The following is a 17,524-nucleotide window of genomic DNA, read 5'->3' on the forward strand; positions in this document are numbered from 1 at the left end:
TCATTCAGACAATGTGCTACTTTAACATGTCAAGAGGCAGCAACAATGCACATACTGACTAAAGAGAATGAGAGAAGTAAAAAAAAAAAGCAACGCAAAAGAATTGAGTGTGCACATATCCCAGAAAAGAAAGCGACGGAAAGAAAGGAAGGCAACAAAAGTAAATTGGTCATCTGAGAAAAGAGAAAAAGAACGAGACGATGCGAGAACGAGAGAGAAATTGATTATACTCTCTGTGTGTGACAACACTTGCAGGAGCCAGACTAAATCAAATGCCATCATTTGAGGGAGCAGAGCAAACTGCTTGGCACGGTACAGTGAGGGGGACACTCGATCTGTCATCCAGCATTCATTTTCACATTCATCAAGCTTCTCCATTCTCTGCTTTTCATTTAGAGCAAACAGATGTAGAGGGATCAATACTGCGCTCCTCTGCATTGGCGTGCACCATCCGAGAGGGGACTGAGGGGAGGTGTGAAGAAGCCACATGAGATGCAGTCGCTGGTAAAGAAAACAATGAGCCGAGCAAGATGAGTTACATGCACAAACATATGAAATCACAGCTAATGGGCTCAAATCAAATAAGAATGTAATGTGAAACATGTATGTGCATCTCTTTGTATGCTGTAGGTCTGTTTGTCTGTCTATCTACCTGTTTGTCTAGAGCAGGGCTAATCAGTTAGTCTTTCATGCGGGTCAGTTCATGAAAAGCCTCCCAAATGATGGACTGGAGTGATATGACTTGCAATATGAGTGATGACACAACAGCATATAAGAGCACATATGTTGTTTCTTTGCTCCTAAGACACCCGCGTTGTATTTTTCTACATTCAGATGTTAATATATTGTATTTTGAAACTACATAAAATCAGTGCATTATATAGTAGGCTTTTTTATTTTACAAACATATTCAGATGTTTTAGTTCAAAGCACAACAAAAGCAGTGCATTGCTTAAGTAGGCATCTTCTACATTCAAACACATTCATATGTTATGTTTTGAACCACATAAAAATTATAGACATTCGTTGTATGATTTTATGGTCTGAAGAATAATCATGGTTTCATGGTTCTCGCGTCTAATGTAAATTTAAGTTTTCTTTTAGGTAAGTATCAAAATGAACTGTTGTCATCATCTGTGTTCATACATAACCATTTAAATATTTTGTAATAATTTGTCTGGCATATCTTTTGTTTACATTGCACAGAAAGCCACGCACAACTCTCACCCCTACGGCGTAAGATGTTGTCTACGCACATCACTTCATAACTATATTTTTGTGTGAACTTGCCAAGTTTTGCACACAAAACTAACCTTTTTAACCTAATGAAGAAAAAAATTAGATTTAGGGTGCTTTCACGCCTAGAATTTTGTTTGGGAACCTGTCTCGTTTGCCGAGTTAGCGCGGTTCGTTTGGCATATGTGAATCCAGCAATCACGATAGGATCCGCGCTAAATCAATTGCTCTGAGATCGCTTGAATGAGGTGGTCTCGGCTCGATTGAAATGAACTCTGGAGCGAATCGATTGTAGTGAGAAAACGATACGATCCAAGCCCGGTTATATCACTGTGTATTATGGATATGTAATAGGCATATGGCTCCATGGACCCATTTTACCATGACCAATAGTAATGCTAAAGTAAATAAATTTAGTTTTGCTATGAAAAATATTAAGAGGCTGTACATTAATTTGTTGACATTACTAATGCTGTGTTCACACCAGAAGCGAAATGCGCGGATAAATCGCGCTATTCGGCCGTAAAAAGCCGCGTAAACATTTGAGTTTACTTGCTTCATTCGCGCATCATAATCCACTTTATTCGTGTGTCAAATCTGCTTTATTCGCACATCAAATTCACTTCAAAATAGACATGAATTCGCTTGATGGCAGGGCCGGAGTGGGACACCTTTTTAGCTCTGGAGTTTCAAGCCTCATACCGGCCCACCTCAGTTCACGACTGACTATATTAAAATAAGTAAATAAATAAATATTTCCAAATCAGTTTCTAATGACACTATTACGTCTTTTTTTTTTTTTTTTTTTTTGAGAAAACAGCTACTTTAGAACTTCAAATGTTCAACAATCCTAACAGTATTATATGTCTTATCAATAAAAATGAAAACACTAAATTACTCTAACGAGAAACGAACCCGAGTCTGCGGCGTCTTAACCTAACGTGCTATCCGCTCGACCACAACAACTGTTTTATGGATGATGACACAACTGAGTTTTATCATCATTAAAATAGATCAAAAGAGAAGAGTTGCGGTATAATAATGAATAAAAAGGCTGTGGTCAAGAAAATAAATAAATTTAAAAAGTGTGATTGCAACAGATTCTGGAGCTAGGGACACCGGCCCTCGCGGCCAAAAAACGGACCGGCCCACCGGGAATTCTCCCGGTCCTCCCGATTAGCCAATCCGGGCCTGCTTGATGGGCAGGGCTTCTGTCTGCCCGGTGACTGTAGCTTCGTTGCTAAATGGCTAACATGGGTTTTTAAAGAAAATAACAGTGTTTATGTGCTTAATGAAGGCTGAAAAACAGCGTCGAAACGTTTTAGGCAGTGTCCGAGTCCTCTAGATCCTTTCAAAGGTGCACTCAGCTCTGCGAGTTCATAAACTCCTCCAGAAGCTTAACCTGGATAATGGAAGCATTCAGCGGTGCTTCTGACTGAGCCGAGCCCAGTATGATGTCGGTGTGTGAAGGAAGAATTTCCCAACAGGTGATTTGTCATATTCACGCTCCCACAAGAGCAAGCTTCTGATTGGTTAATGCAGCACAGCACCATTCGCGGATATCGCTCCGCAGCATGTCTATTCGCGGCTTTGCATTGACTTAACATATAAATCACTCGCTTGATGCTTTTTCCGTGTCTGCTGTGAACACAGCATTAGGCATCTGTATTACCAATGAACTCTAAAACCTGAAGAGTATATTGAGTTCAGATGACCTATAATTAGATTTTTTTTAAACCAAAACTTAGCTTTGGTGTAGTATGAAAATTTTGGACCATCGTGGTGTTCATGGCAAGAAATACAAAAAATAAATAAAAATGCTAGTCGCAATGTAAGTGCATCAAGTATTTCCAGCATGTCCTGCTATTAAATGAAAATTCTTAAGTGGGTTCTTATCTTTCTATTTATCTAGCTAGTAAGCAAGCTGTTCATCCCAATATGAATCAGTGTTTCCATTCAAATGCCCGTGTTTCATGTTGCTTCATAATGGATTAAAATATGCATGGCATTGAAATAACTTGTATGGCAGGTATCCTTGTATGTACAGTAGGTAGTGGAAATGGACCATTTCAAACAAGTAATGGCACAACAGCTGGATCCTTTCAGTATTCCTCTGCGCTTTAGATGTAATTGAAAGTAGATGAAGCGTTGTTTTAAATGGGTAGTTCTGGGGCTCTCTGGGCAATTTCCCCCATTAATGAATCTGCAGATTATTTCTGGGGCAAATGAACCGAGAATGGCACAAATGTATTTATACATGGATCACTAATTAATCTGTTTAAATTGTACATTCAACAGAAGGTAACCAGTATGGGCTTTCACCTCCTGCTTCCATTTTACACTTGTGCAGACATGTAACATACTTTTATAAAAGGATGAGGGGGAATGGAATAAGAGAATAATGGAGTAGGTAGGTTGATTGGGAGTTCTACAATGATGCCCAGAGACTCCATGGAAATACCATCTCTGTAATATTTTAGTAGAGTGAAAAATCTACATACTGTAGGAGGGTAAAGAGGCTTGAAAGAATTGTTAATGAGAAACAATAAAATAAAAAGAGGGAGGGTTGGTTTTTGATAGAAAGAGATGAACAGTGCTAGAGGGCTGATCTGCTTTAAATAAGTTTAGAGAGGTGATTGCATAAAATGGCAAAGCGGAGCATAGTCCTGCACCTGAACTTCTGTTAACAAGTCAACTCCATTTATTGCATATACTGTAACAAGCTTTATGTATTATAAAGCTCGAAGTAGAGCTGCACGATTCTGGCTAAAATGAGAATCGCGATTTTTTTTTTTTTTTTTTTTTCTTTGCTTAAAATAAAGATCACAACTCTCTCACGATTCTTTACATGTAAAATAAATGTATGGTAAAAACAAACATATGGCACAACCTTGATAATAATATTATGTGTAGGTCTACTGGTTTCTCTAAATATTTCTATTCTACTTATAATAATTCTGATGTTGAATTATTATGTTTGAGATATATGCTTGCAATCTATCATATTAGACAGATTTATTTACTGGTAAAATCAGACGTTTACCATTATCAGATTACATTCAACAATATATAGGCTAGAGTACTTACATTGTAAACATTTATTTTCATGCACAACTGTGGGTTCGCTATGAAAGAAAAAAAACATATCAAATGCTTGCCGTAATCATAACTCTAAAATGCGATACGATCATTTGAATGAAGTGCACACTTTCGATTTCATTCTGACTGCTAAGTGCTTGTTCATACTTCGCACGCGGCTCCCAAACGATCATTCTGTGCCACAAATTGAATATTATTTACAACTGTATTACCTGTTACTCACAACATAAGCAGGTTCTGTTCACTAAAGTAGACGCGCCCTCTCTTTGATAACGGCTCGGTCAGCAGCTCGCGTCACGTGTGGTTTCCTGATCGCGAAAACATCATAATATTAAGACAAAAATGACATTTTTAGGTGAATTATACCTTATAAATACAGTATGTGACTCATTCAACATCATTTGGAGGTGTCAATGTCACTGAGCAACATGTGTGAAACAATGAAAAGACTTGTGCAGCCGCCTTTTCTTCTCTCCTGAACTTGAAAGTATGATTGGCAGAATCGTAGTAATGCTGGATTAAGATCGTCTAGGGGGTTGAATCGAGGTCGCGATCTTTTAACAATTAATTGTGCAGCTCTAGCTTGAAGCATCAGAATCAGTACTCTGTATTGGCCTATCAACATCACAAGGAATCGGTACTCAGTATCGGCTGCAAAAATCCTGATCGGAGCATCCCTATAACAAATATTTCAGTTCTGTGATTAAAATTTTGTAATTGAGAACCCATGTAATTTATCAAATGCAGAAGATATTTATAAGTTAAAACTTTTACTCATGAAAACCTGTTAGGAGCATGAAGTGGATTGCCGTTAAAGCTGACAGGCTTCATCTGGATAGGAGATGCAAATATCAGCCTGAATTTATATCGCAGTATCTGTGTACAAGGTCATGACGGGCAAATCTGCATGAGAAAATGCAGTGTTTGACAGGCAGCTGTCACTCACGGACACCAACCCACAACAGAGGTATACAGTTACAACATACGCACACAAACACACACACACCAGGGTAATCCGCAGCATCCCAACCTCTTTCCTTCAAGGGTCACCTGGGTCAGAATGAGTGACAGCTCTCCGGATCACACAGGCCTTTAGTGGAGAGAGTGAATTTGGTGGAAAGATCATCTCCTCCCTCGGGGTGGTCAAGGCCTCACTCTGAGAGGAGACTGATAAGAACACAGAGTGACGAGGGACATATGTCTGAGCCAGATAAAAATAAAAGAGGAAAAAACATGAGCATCATAGAGGAGCGCTGGAGGAACTTGAGCACAATGCGGCTCTGTCCCAGCAGACTGAAGGTTACACACAACACCTAGCGCTTCGCTAAAACGCCATCAGCTGGAGAGATAAATTTGTCTTTAGTTTTCACACTCTGCCCATTTTTTCCCTCACGGCCTAATGCTAGGGTCATTGTTCTTCTAAATGTTTGAGTTTCTGGCAGTCTTGGTTGATGTATGTGGCCTGTGCCTTCATTCTGCATTGTTTCGATATTGAAAAGCATTTTGTGAAGAAAAAAAAACCTGCTGAATGTTCATGTAACACAACGTTTAATACATTTAAATGCAATAGCATAAGAACAAAGCAAGGAAGGTTTTTACAGTATTTCCCATAATATTTTTTCTCGAGCTCCCTTTATTCTTTTATAACACATTTTATAAAAGTTTTTCAGTTTTTTTTTTTTTATCATTTTTGATATTTGTTTTTATTTTTCTAATACTTGCTTCTTTTATTCCTGTTTATGTAAATCACTTTGAATTGCCACTGTGTATGAAATGTGCTATAAATAAACTTGCCTTGCCTTGCCTGCTGGATAAAGTCTTATTTGTTGAAGAATAAAATCGGTTTTTATAAAATCACTAAAATAAAAACATTTTCAGGTCAATATTATTATTAACCTCTTAAGCACCCACTGATTAATAACTTTTTTTGAACTTGTGTTGCGTTTCATGTATGTTTTGTTGTTTGTTTTTTTGTTTTGCGTTCTCTCTTTTTTAGCTTATGAATCCTGTCATGTTTTAGGTGTGCAACCAATGGTCGAAGGGCCTGTCAACCACCATCGTGACTCAATCGGCTCGACAATCAGGAGCTGGTCCGCACAGTATAAAAGCCGTGCGCTTGCGCTGTTCTTGAGGAGCGCTTGGCTAAGCCAGTCTCCGCACTTGTGCTGGCCAGCTTGTTCACTTGTGTTTGTTTGCTTAGTTTGGTTGCTGTTGCTGTATTCTATTTTTTTCTCGATTAAGTATCGATTTATTAGATATGCTTGTGCAGCTCAATTTAGTATCTATTGAGAAGTTGAACGATCTTTATGAGAATTGGATTATATGAGATCTTGTTTTGCTAATGGCTAACAGTGTGTACTTTATGAGAACTCTAGTAATGTGAGCAGCTTAGCATCTCTATTTGTTAGTTAGTTTATGGAGGCGTTGCCACATTTGTAATTATGTTTTGAAGTAGTCATGTAGTCGTGCTGAAGATTACGGTTTTGTTTCTCTATTTTTTTCTTTGGTTAGTTTACAGGGTTAAGGTTTAGTTGGATCATTTATTTCTTTGTTTTGGCAAGTATTTCATTGTTTAATTCGATTAATTAAAATAACATTTAAATTACATTTTCTATATTCATTGCTTAACATTCTCTGTTAAATAAATACTTACTTTTAGTTTCACTTAACCAGCAGTTGTGTCTTCTCCTGGTTCATTCAGAATTATTAGAGACTCACTGATTGTTACGTTTCATCCATTCAATATCTTAATAACTTAAACACGTTACATATGTTAATCCAACATTTATAACAGTTGCTGAGAGATCGCCCCTGGCGTCATTCAAATCATGTGTCTGAAAGCATTTTGGCTTCCCTGCAAAATATAATGATGACAGTTGTGAGAAACTTACAACTTACATAAAGTTGTGATTGATAATTCTGACTTCAACTGTACATATTGTTTTAATATACTATGTATTTTGATTGGTTTACAAACATTCTAAGGTGCTGTTTACATAAATAAGTTTTAAAATGCATACATTTTGTTTATAGTTGCCGTCCCCACTACTCCAGCAAAAACAGAGCATTCTGAAAACACTAAAGAAATCATTTTTAGTTTGTAAATGCTGGTGTTTTATTTCAGTATAGATGGGCTAAAATGCTTACTTTTGAAATTGGAAGCGCAGCTCCTCAAACTAACTCTCTGAACTGGTTATCTAGAATATTGTGTATTATTGCCTAATTTGTCAAGCTCCTTTCATAAAACCCTTACACAACTAGCTACAAGTACAGATGCTTACAAAATATGTGCATACCATATCATTCGTTTTTCACAGTTTAATGTGGATGGAGATCATTTTTCTGAAGCGCAATTAAAACGTCAGTCTGGACAAGAGCTGATTTCAATTTCAAATGAGAATTTTGTGATTAACTACTCACCCTCATGCCCTTCCAATCCCCCAAGACCTGTTCATTTTCACAATATGAATTAAGATATTTTAGATGAAACCTAAGAGCTCCATAGACATCAATGATCCCTAGACCAAGTCCAGACAAGGAACCAAAACCATTGTTAATACGTTCCCTTGGGTGCGTCAACTTGGGTGTGTCAATAGTAATCATTTGGTTGTGGCAATAATGGCAATATTGCTCTAATAGTGATACAGTATGTCATATGCCCATAGGAAGTGAGCTCACTGACCTGAACGTGGATAGTAAGACATTGGCGAACATAGTCAGTTTTTTTTGGCACACAACAGTGGTAGACTTTAAGCGTAAAAAATATTTTTCTTTCAAAATTAGTGCTATTGATTTGTCTCTAGATGCTCGCTTGTAATGAGTTTTTCTAAGTAATCTTAAAAAAAGCCAAGTTCTATAGCTTAAGTCCTGTTTGTGAAACGGTGATGTGTCATTTGTATTCATGAAATTTATTAAGCTAAAGGTTGAGTTAAGCATAAGCTACAAACTTTGTCCGAGCTGTTGTTCTTATTATATTAACTATAATTCTTTTTAGCTTTTCTACCCTCTTTGTCACATTATTTTCGCATACACTGTAAAAAATCATATGACAAAGTCATAACTTAATTTAATAAGTTAATCAGGTTTCAACAAAGTTTAACTAGAATTCTATTCAGTTTAACTGAAGTTAAGATGACTAAAGTTATATTTCATTTCATTTTATATTTTAGTCATTTTATTCAGCAAAAAAGTTAAGGGAGAAGTTTTTTTTAAGTCTGGTTTTCAGGTCTGACATACAAATTTGCAGATTATTTAAAAGAAAGAAGCAAGATTTTCAGATTATTACATTGCTATAGCTAAAAATACATTATGCATTCCATAATCTAGTTATTCTATCACTATGACTTTTTAAAGCTGAAACACAAGAAATACACACACACACTGGGGCAAATTTGTGTGGCTGTGAGGTTGGATTTCATACTTTCCAAATCAGCCACCCAGTAAGCAATTCCTCACAGATTTGCCATCAACACGTCATCACCAGTGTTTGGCGTAAAGTGGATTCATTGTTTCCTGCAGCAGTCCTCAACACACACACACACACACACACACACACACACACACACACACACACAAATTCATCTGATCGCTGGCGAGTAATCGGGGGTTCATAAAGCGTGACCAACCAATAGAATCGAGAGGCGGCGCTTCGGCCTCTGATGTTATTATGACTGCAACAATCATGATCTATTAGAATCAGCAAGCCAGAAACCCATTTCTGCCATAACTCCAGAACAGACTCCGATAAACTCAAATACCAAGACCATTAACAAGAGTGAGCACCGCTGTCTGCTTGAGGAAATATGATGCTGGAGGAAAATAAATGGCTTTGTTTGTTCACGCCACGCTGATACAAAAGTGGCTTTGCGTATTAAGTGAAACAGAAGGCTGCTGCTTTGTTTCTGCAGTGTTGGTGATGACTTGGTTTTCAGTCGTAAAAGTGACTGAGTGAAACTGTATTGAATACAGTACTTTTTTTCCAGGTGCGGTCTCATGCATTTCGGAGGCTAGTGAACCAGTCGGAGATGAGTAACTAATATTTGCACTCAAATGGCAAAATATAACCCGAATTTATCCTGAGATTCAAGTTATTGATACTTATTTTGTTGCAGTCAGAAATGATTTTATCACGTTTTTTTAATGTTTCACCGGTTGCTATAACGTTTTAGTTTTACAGATTGAACTTAAATGTAGTGTAATAATGCAAGCAATACATGATAAAATGTTAATACTGTTACGTTCCCACTTAAATCTAGAGGCAAAACACAGCTAGGAACGAACAAATGAAGGAAGAGGGGATAGTACCGCTTCCCAGAATCCCAGACCCAGAATCAAAAGTCAACACCTTCTTAATATTCTGATCACCATCAGGCGACTATTGATTTATTGTGCGATCAATTGAAATAATATTTCTTACATTTTAAAGAAACAATACAAAACAAAAATAATACCTCAGGATATGGGGGTCCAAAATAATAAACAAAACAACCAATAACTAATTTAAGACAAACTAACTTACCTAACAAAATAAACATTTCCAAATGAAATAAAATACATATTACTTCCCTTTCTCCCTGCCTACTCACCAAAACAGGAGAAAAAGGTTTTAAAATAAAATAATAATAAAATATATATAATAATATATATAATAATTTATTGTGCATCTCAGCCACTGGCTCCTCATCTGAAAGATTTTTTTAGCATAGAGGTAATGTAGTAATCCAACTTCACAATTTGTATTGTTGCAGTATGTGTTTGAATAATGATGGTTAATTCGTTTAATTTAAAGCTCAGATTTGATTAGCATAATTTCTTTTGTTTACTGTATCATTATTACTCACACCTTACAGATGTTGATCTACCTTTACCAATGCACACACTTTGTAACATTTTATTTATCAAGATTAGGAGTCTCTTTAACACATATTTATTTTATTATAAAGAGATCAGATATTGATTAAATAGTTTTGTATTTGACTATTAGAAACTTTTTGCCTTAGTAATGTTGGTAAATTAAAATATAGTGGTTAAAAAATCCTAATATTCCTAGATTGTTAAATTTTTTTTAATAATTATCGATATTGAATGATATATAACATGAAATTGTGACAATTTTTTGCAATATTTTTGTGACGGGCCTGAAATGTGTATGTCTTTACTTTTTTTTACTTTTTAAATTAGCGATTTAACACAATTTGATGTTATGTGCACACTGTTATATAAAAAAGGCAAACCACCATCATCTTGGTGACACACTGCATTAATGCAATGGAATAAATATCAATTTACAACATCAATTTGAGCTGTCACACAGAGAAGTCATGAAATGTAAATTTAAGATCTTTCAGGATGTCATAAAGCTATTAAAATAATAATTTTATTGTTAAACTACACAAAATATACAGTTACATTTATTACAGATTGTATTTAGTTTGGAAACTTACCATCAAAGAGTAAGTTTTAACAAAACTGCATTTATTAATCACAAAATTAAAAAAAAAGTATTGAATAAGTCACTCATTAGTATTTTAGTATCATTGCACAAGGATGCTTGACAATGGGGTTGAGGATCCACGTGCAGTTTATTTATAAGATTAGTCAGGCAGGCAACGGTCAAAACAGGGGTAAACAGACACAGGCAGATAATCCAGAATCGTGGTCACAAACAGGCAAATGGTCAATACAGGCAGCAGGGAATCAAAACGAGAAAACAAGGCATAGGTTCAAAACATGGCTAGGCTAGATGAGACGAGAATGTGGTTTTACGTTTCATTTGTGTGCTGTATAAATGGTCAATGTAATTAGTCTTTGAGCAGCTGTGTGTGTGTCTGTAATCAAAAAACAATCGAAATAGGTGTGAGTGTGTGGTGCATGACAGGATTTGTAGTTCCTTTGGTGGCAGATTTGTATGGACTAGAGTGCTGGTGATCGTGACACATTGTAATTACTAAATATTTTTTTATTTTCTGTTTTCGTCGTAATTTTAAGTTAGATTTTATTTTGAGTAATAAATGTATGATTTTAATTTGATTTCTGCTATCAATTTAATTTGTAATATATTCATTTTTGTATAGAGCATTGAAAAGAGATAAATAGATAGATGGATCTACCCCGAGACCACAAAATTACATATACACAAGACTGATGTGATAGAATTGCATGTATATATTTCATATTTTGCCACATCATTCCCACAGAATTATCTGCATAAACCCTAAATGTAATCCACTCTGATATTTTTGGGCAAAATATTAAATAACAGATCGGTTCATTTTCTTCTCTCCCATGGCTTGCAGCAGTCCTGGGTGAGTTTGTTGTCTCCTGAAGGATTATACAGGGAGGGGAATATAATTTCATACTGCGGTATTGATTGATTTTTATCTTTGCCAGCTCTGTTGTCAGTGTCCTTCTCCAGAATGACCTCTGGAGAAAAGAGCAGTCTGCTGTGGTCTCGTTCCTTCTGGAAACTATAAAACGTCATTCATGATAAATCACTCTGTAAATAAATTGATGGGGCTGCCTGTAAAGATAAAGTATTTGTCATAATCATACAATTTTTCAGATCTATAATAAAATTGCTAAAATCAGATATTACTTTAATACTATATTTAAATATTCCGCTTGTCAAAGTTTCAGCTTGCCCTATTGACACAGAATAGGATCAGTATTAATGACTACCAAATGTTATATAATTGATCAATATTACAATTGGTAAATAATAAAGCACATTATAATAGTATGCAAAGGATCATGAGACACTGATAACTGGAAGAAATTCAGCATTGAATGACAGGAATAAATAGTATATCAACAAATAGTAAAAACATGTCAGTATCATAAACACTTATTTAAAATGTAAATAATATTTTGAAATATTGCCACCTATAAAGATAAGATTTTTCATAATCTTTAACATTTTTCCAATCTATTATAAAATTCCTAAAATTAGATCTTGCTTTAACAAAATATTTATAATGTTAAAATATGTCTCTAGTCAAAGTTTCAGCTTTCCCCACTAAAAATGAATAGGATCATTAAAAAAGACCCAAGAGTTCCAAATGTTTTATTATTGTTCAATATTACAGTTGATTATTATATAACCATAAGTAAGCACATTATAATGGTATCTAAAGGATCGTGAGACACTTATAACTGGAAGAATTTCAGCATTGAATGCCTGGAATAAATAATATATTAACAAATAAAATATAAAAAGTGAATAGCGAAGACTTTTATTTAAAATGTAAATAAAATTTCACTATATTACAGTTTTTATTGATAAATCATTCTTTAAATCAAATTATAGGGGCTGCATGCAGAATATAGTATTTTTATAATCTATAAAACTATTTTGTTCTATAAGTTTGCTAAAATCCAATGTTGCTTTAACACAATATATTTATAATAATAAAATATGCTGCTAGTCAAAGTTTCAGCTTTCCCCATTGAAAATGAACAGGATCATTATCAAAGACTATGTTCCAAATGTTTTATTATTGTTCAATATTACATTTAATTTTTATATAACCATAAGTAAGCACATTATATTGGTTTCTAAAAGATCGTGAGACACTAATAACTGGAAGAAATTCAGCATTGAATGCCTGGAATAAATAATATATCATCAAATATACTATAAAACAGGAGAATAGTGAAGACAGTCATAATATGTCATAAAATGTCATAATATTACTGTTTTTTTTATTGATAAATCATTCTTTAAATCGAATTATAGGGGCTGCATGACATATTTTTCATAACCTTACGACTGTTTTGTTCTACAATATGTTTGCTAAAATCAGATATTGATTTAATACAATATATTTATAATTATTAAAACATGCTGCTAGTCCAAGTTTCAGTTTTCACCTTTGACAGGATCATTATTAATTCCTGAGTAGCAAATGTTGTAAAATTGATCAATATTACAATTGATTATAATATAACAGCAAATAAGCACATTATATTTGATTTGTAAAGGATCATGAGACGCTGATAACTGGAAGATATTCAGCATTGGATGGCAGGAATATACAATATATTACAAATATAATATAAAACGTTAATATCAAAGACAGTTATTTAAAGTGTAAATATTATTTCACAATATTACAGTTTTTGTTGATTAATCACTCTGTAAAACCAATTATAGTGGCTGCATGCAGAATAAAGTATTTTTCATAATCTTACAACTATTTTGGATCTGAAAGAAATCTATTAAAATCAGATGTTGATTTAATACCATATATTTATAATATTAAATTATACTGCTTGTCAAAGTTTCCATTTTCCCCATTAACAATATAGGATCATTAATTATGACTGAGTAGCAAATGCTATATAATTGATCAATATTATTATTGATTAGAATATAACAGCAAATAAGCACATTATAATGATTTGGAAAGGATCACAGGAGACTGGTAACTGGAAGAATTTCAGCGTTAAATGACAGGAATAAATAATATATTAATAAGTATAATATAAACATCAATACTAAAGACGGTTATTTGACATGTAAATAATATTTCACAATTATTGATAAATCACTCTTTAAATCAGATTATGAGGTCCGCCTTTAAATATAAAATAATATTCATAATCTTTTAAAAAATTTGCCAATCTACAATTGCTAAAATCAGATGTGGTTTTAAAACTATATATTTATAATATTAAAATATGCTGCTAGTCAAAGTTATGGAATCTGGGCTTTTTTTAAAAAACAAACAAACAAGCATGTTTTTAAAATAAGATGGTTTTGTTTACAAAGTATGCATTCATTTGTTTAAAAATGCAGTAAAGGCTGTAAAAATGTGAAGTTTTATTACAATTTAAAATAGCCATTTTCTTTTTGAGTGTAGTTTAATTTTATATTTATTTACAGATATTTACAGATTTTATATATGATTTACAGCTGAATTTTCAGCATCAGTCTTCAGTGTCATATCGTCTTTTTCAGGAAACATGTATTATTAATATCAGTGTTGAAAACTGTTAAGCTGCTTCATATTTTGTTTAGATGGTGCCATCTATAATTGCCAATAAATTTTTATTTACTTTTATTTAATTTTATTTGATTAACTTTTTTTTACTATTTCACAGTATTACAGTTTTTTATTTATTGATCAAATAAATTCAGTCTCAATGATGAAAAAAGTCTACTTCTTTAAAAAAACAACATCCTAAACCCAAACTTTTTACCAGTAGTGTATGTATAAATATATAAATAAAAGAAAGATTTAATTAAGTCGCTGCGCAGATATGCCCAAGACTTTTCGCTTCATGCGACCGAACCAGTTTCCACTGTGCAAAGATGCTCACAGTGACAGAAGTGCTAATTAAGATGTCCAGATAAGTGTGCTGCCCTCGCTGTGAAGCTCCAGCAGCATGAATTTAGCTTATAATTTGTTTTCCACAAGTCTTTGCACATCCTTACTGCTTATTTATTCCTGATTTGAAGGACCAACAGTTTTATTGCATGATTAATAACAAAAGGCAAATGCCTAGTGGATATTTATTTATTTTTTTTTGTTTTTAGCCGGATGACATTTTATTGACTTTTTTGGTAATTTCTCAGAGGAAAAACAAGCTGTTTATGTCATGATTTTCCCTCCACTTATCTGCCAGCACATTATGTGAAGGATAACATTATGTGACCATTTAAATTAAAATATCACCCCGGTGTATCTGACTGCTTAGCTAGTATAAGACATTGTTAATGATACTAAATAGGTACTGTTTACCAAAATAAACAGAAATCTGACCACACCTGTAAATGTGACATCACAGTTTGTGAGTAAAAAATAAATAAATTCTCACAGAAAACTACCTGCTTTTTATTGGGGTACCTTAAAACAAAAATATGGTAAAAAAAAACATTAAAAAAGATAATTTTATAAATGATTATTAATGGGCCATATGATCATAGTTGGATGGATTTATTTAAAACGAGATTTGTTTTGTGAGTGATTGCTAAGCAAAAAAAAAAAAAAAAAAAATGTGTTTTTTGATCATTTAGTTTTAGTCCCATGTCAGTTGCATTGCTTCATCCCATTCATAAATTCTTTCCCGTCAAACTGTAAAGGCAGCACACACATACATTGTTGTTGAGTCTTGTATCCTGATTGTGTACATTACAATGTTTTTTTTCCTTGTCTTGCCCTCCGTGTTTGGACCTTTCTTTGTTTTGTTTGTTGTATGCTGCCTGCCTTGCTGACCTATCGCCTGTTATTTCGACTACAACTCTATTTGTTCACTTGCTTATTTGTTTGTTTGCCTATTTTCTTTTGCCTGTTTGTTCAATTGCATATTTGTTTGCCTGCCTGTTTGTTCATTTGCCTATTTTTTTGTCTGCCTATTTGTTCACTTACCTATTTTTTGTCTGCCTTTTTGTTTGTCTGCCTATTTTTCATTTGCCTATTTGTCTGTCTGCCTATTTGTTTGCCTGCCTATTTGTTCATCTTCCTATTTGTTAATCTGCATATTTGTCTTTCTGCCTATTTGTTCACTTGCCTATTTGTTTGTCTGCCCATTTTTCTTTGCCTATTTGTCTATTTTTCTGTCTGTCTATCTTTCTAAATACATCTGTCTTTCTGACTCTTGTCTATCTATGTCTGTCTGTCTATCTTTGTTTGTTTATCTGTTTGTTGTTCATCTATCCATCTATCCGTCTATCCATCCATCTATCCATCTATCCATTTATCTGTCTGTCTGTCTGTCTGTCTGTCTGTCTGTCTATGTATCTGTCTGTCTATGTATCTATCTATCTATCTATCTATCTATCTATCTATCTATCTATCTATCTATCTATCTATCTATCTATCTATCTATCTATCTATCTATCTATCTGTCTATCTGTCTATCTGTCTATCTGTCTATCTATCTATCTATCTATCTATCTATATTCCATCCATCTATCCATACAACAATACAACAACATTTATTTCAACTACAACTCTGGACTACTCTGTCACATTACATACAAATACTGTTGGAACGGTTTAACAAAGTTTTGGCAGTTTTAAAACCTTGACATTTCCAAACTGCGGTAAATCGTGAAAACTAGGGGTGTCACGAGATCTCGCAAGAATAAATAGTGACGAGATTTCTCGTTGAGGTGAAAAAATGTCTCGTGAGTCTCTACACACATCTCTAAATGCACACATATACTGAATTGCTAAAGACTCGACACATCCGCCTTCATTACCAAACTCATTTATGCTGTACGGGAAAAGCGGATGTTTTTTTCTTGTGGTTCAAGTGACCAAATTCTACACAAGGACTAAAAAAAAAAGCTTTTATATTGTCATTGTCATTTATATTGTAAGTTACCAATATAAAATAATACTGCTGCACACATCACGTGCATAAATCATATCATGGACATTACATTAAGATGCCTACTGGTTTAAAAAGGCCTAGATTAAAAGAAGATGGTCAAATGAGAATGTTTGTCATAAAGTATAGTAAAGCAACTTTTTTAAAAGAAAATTAAAAAATGAAACAATGCGAACAGATTAAATACAGGAATGGAGATAAGAGCGCTCTTTTATTAGCTCTTTTTTTTCCTGGTCATTGCGCCTTTTGCCATGTGTTGTGTAAATGCAGACTATCGGATACGAGTCACCTTTAAAAGATGACTAATACTGTAAATGTAAGCAGGTCATCAAAAAAAAAAATAATAAATAAAAATCGGATACAGTCTCAAAACACAAATTGACCATCAAGATCTGCAGTGTAAATACTTTGAAATTCTTTAGGGGAAAAGCCAGTCAATAGAGTTTGCTATTTTCCATTTATATATAAACAAATGTTTTGCAGTGTTTGTTCATTCATTTGTTTCATCATTGAAGATTATAGTGTAAAAATCTCGTCTCGTTGTCATGTACCCGATCTCGTGTCTCGTTTTCTGTAGTAGGTGTCTCGTCACACCCAGTAAAATGGTTCCGATGCCTACTCTTGAGTTGACTATTTCGTTAAAGAATCAATAGTTTTAAACATGGTGTACTTTCAGATTTAAACCTCAGCTGGATATTTTCATTCACTTAGTGCTATTACACACTGCATAGAAGGTCATTTTCAAATACCTATAATAGGGGCTCTTGAAAAATCTGTGTGCATTCAGGTCATTGTTTATACGTTGCAGTGTGAGATTTAAGAAGCAGCTACTTGTCACTACAGTTTTTGAGAA

At 34.0% G+C, this 17,524-nt stretch overlaps 1 protein-coding gene across 9 annotated transcripts in view; it reads left to right on the forward strand.

The window, feature by feature from the left end:
• The window catches only part of srrm4 (serine/arginine repetitive matrix 4), a 763,243-nt gene that overhangs the window by 571,422 nt on the left and 174,297 nt on the right, over positions 1–17,524 (forward strand). For 4 of the 9 annotated variants that reach the window (XM_073951121.1, XM_073951113.1, XM_073951115.1 and 1 more), the window contains exon 2: positions 397–504. The exons of the other annotated variants lie outside the window; for them this stretch is intronic. The gene's annotated coding sequence lies outside the window, so the exon portion shown is untranslated. The remainder of the gene's footprint in view (positions 1–396; positions 505–17,524) is intronic. 9 annotated transcript variants of the gene reach the window in all.

This window comes from Danio rerio, chromosome 5, assembly GCF_049306965.1.
Source record: "Danio rerio strain Tuebingen ecotype United States chromosome 5, GRCz12tu, whole genome shotgun sequence".
Lineage (NCBI taxonomy): Eukaryota > Metazoa > Chordata > Actinopteri > Cypriniformes > Danionidae > Danio > Danio rerio.